Here is a 2,964-nt window from a genome sequence, read left to right on the forward strand (position 1 = left end):
TCCAACGACAGGCTCCAACCACCATGCTCTCTCCCAATCTTTGTCAATATTGCCCACAGAAAAGCACAAAACGGGTAGGGAGAGATGAAGGAAAGCAAAAAGAACAAATATCTAAGCATAATGTGGAGTGGGCGCTGGAGACCATCCTCCAGAGTGATTCCAGCCAACAAAACAAGCAAACAAGATCAGACACGTACCACTCCTCAACCTCGTGCAGTCTGACACAGCTGGAGAACTGCTCGCCAAGCTACTGTTTTAGATCACGACCCAGCCAACTAGGGATTTAACGGGTTAAAAAAGTGTGCTATTTTTAACATTCTCGGCATAATAATTCAAAAAGGGGAATCGCAATTCCTTCACTAAGTTCTTTCCTAAGCCAACAACTAAACGGCCGAACACGTGTAACTTGTACTCTGTTCCACCTTCGGTAACATTTGCCATAAACTATGAATGAAATGTATCAGGTTCGACATCATGCTTCCCTCTCCGGGAGGGCTGCACTCCTCGGCTCAAACTTCCAAAGGCTTACACAGAGTCAAGCGCGAACTCTGATTAATCTACTCACCGGTGCACATCATTTGGAAACCCTACACGGCATCTCTGGTGTATTATACAAGGATACAGAAGGGCAATAGAAAAGAAATGAAAAGTGTTGCCACTCTTCTGAAAAGTTGCAGCGTTAACAAACTTCCAGGGCAGGTGGAGCCCGGGGTGGAAACCAGTGTGAACTGTGTGAAGGGAGCAGAGCAAGGGGCTTCTGCAAGCATCCTCTGAAGCCCTTAGTGGCTGACACAGGAGCTCACGGGTTACATGTTCCCTGTCCCCTCTCTGGGCTCTGTCGCCAGCTTTTCTCACCCATCGCCCCAGAAGAACATGCCAATGTGGTCTGCCAAGCCTTTGTTCTTTCCCCTCCAGAATAGTCCCAGACAAACGCCAACTTCAAAATCTCCTTCCCCATCGCCTGGCGGCCCTGCCGGACGTGAGTCAAAATCAAGAAGGTAACAGCTACACAGGTGGGTCTGGCTCCGAAGCCTGGGGACAAAGTGATCTCGTTAATGGTAACCACAACCAACTCACCTCAGAAAGCGACAGAGGTTCCATTCTAAACAACACACGCTGCAACCTTATTCCATCCTTGTGATCGATCCTAAGACATGGTTACTACTGGAAACCCCATTTTGGCCAGATGAGAAACTGAGGCAGCAGGAGGCTACGCGCGGATGAGTGTCCGCTAGTCGCTGAGCTGGTGAGTGACAGAATTTGGAACTTTCAGAAAGTCAGGGTCCAGAGTCCAAGCGCTTGTTACTGGGCCAGGCTAACTGTTGGATGAGTTCAGCAGAGGGAAAAGAAGGCTCTTCAGGCCCGAGTGGAGACAAACCCTCCGGCCAAACCCAGACTTGCTCTCCAGTCCCCAGCCCCCTGCACCGGGCTGGCCAGCTGCCCCTGAGTGGTAAGAGTTTCTTATTTATGCCTGCGGTAACTACTCTTCCCCATTCTCAGCCCACATGGGCAGGGTCACCCCACCCCACGAGGGGTCCAAGAACAGGCACCTGACCCAGACCTGGCAACCAATGCGTCCCATCCTCCAGGCCCAGCAAAGCCAACCCAGCGATAGTGGTACTAGGGGAGAGTTAGTTATGGAGCAATATGGAGAGCTAGTACCAAGCACTTTAACACCAGAGTGGCTCATCCCAGGACGCCCCGGTGTATCTGTTAGGCAGAGCTTTCTAAACCCAGGCTCTTTGGCTCCAAGGTGCTGGGTTCTAGCCCTGACCCCTCCTTAGGATGCTCCCGGGTCGCTGACTGTTCTTAGCGCATGTGGGGCCAGGTTGTGCCTTCATCTGCCACAGGACAGCCTTGGGGACACCCCTGCCAGAGCCCTTCCTGCAATATTCTAGAATTGCCGCTCTCTGAGGGCAGCCTCCAACAGACTGCGAAGCCTCTGTTCGTCTCAGGCCCGACACCCCAGGCCTCGGGGGGCAGCGGCCTGGAAATATACATGCACTACTTCCTCAAAAACCCCGCCGCCCGACAGCCACTGGCCACGTGTGGCAAATGGAAATTCAAATTAAGTAAAAATTTTAAAATTCAGTTCCTTGCTGGCACGGGCCACGTGCCAAGGGCTCAGCAGCCACATGCGCGGCCCTCGTAGCAGCTGTCAAAGCTTGCAGGATCTCGTCCACCTGCACATCACAGAAAGTTCTGCTCTAGGACAGGCGCACGCCAGGCGCCTAGAAAGGCGAGCAGGGAACTGGGGAGAACCGGGAAGGGGAATCATTCCTGCAATCCTTAGCAGTACTTGAGATTTTTTTTTTTAATCACATCTCCTCCTATGTGGTAATGACCACTTAAACTTTAATGTAGCATTTTGAACCTTTCAGTTCATTTTTAAGCATGTAAATACATAGGTCACACAAGCAAAGTGTGTTGGAATGCCCAAGGACGGTGAGTCGCGCGCTGCCTAAAGCCTGAGCCACCTGCTGAAGGAGCGCAGAAGGGGCTCTTGGGCAAGTGAATGAGAAAGGGCAGCCTGGGAGGAGGGGGCTCTTATTATCCTCCCCTTGGCAACTTCAAGGTCCTTTGGGATTCACATCCCAGCCCGCGTTTCCTAGGGCTGCCAGAACAAATGCCACAAACGCGTGATTTTGTAAATGTGACAGACACTGATTCTCTCAAAAGTTCTGAGGCCAGAATAAACCTCCAGGTGCTACCGCTGGTTCCTTCTGGCTACGCTGCAGGAGAATCCCCTCCACCCACTCTCCAGGTTCCAGTCGGTGCGGGCGAGCCTTGGTGCTCTAAGCTTGTAGATGCATCATTCCTAGGCCTCCCCAAGGCCTCTCTCCTCTGCGTGTCTCTGTGTCTCAAGCTCCTCCCCTTCTGTCATTGGACTTAGGGCCCATCCTGAACTCCTGATGACCCTCATTCAACCCTCTACACACCATTTTATAGACGAGGTACAAGGCT

This window comes from Ursus maritimus, unplaced genomic scaffold (genome assembly GCF_017311325.1).
Source record: "Ursus maritimus isolate PB19 unplaced genomic scaffold, ASM1731132v1 scaffold_5, whole genome shotgun sequence".
NCBI lineage: Eukaryota > Metazoa > Chordata > Mammalia > Carnivora > Ursidae > Ursus > Ursus maritimus.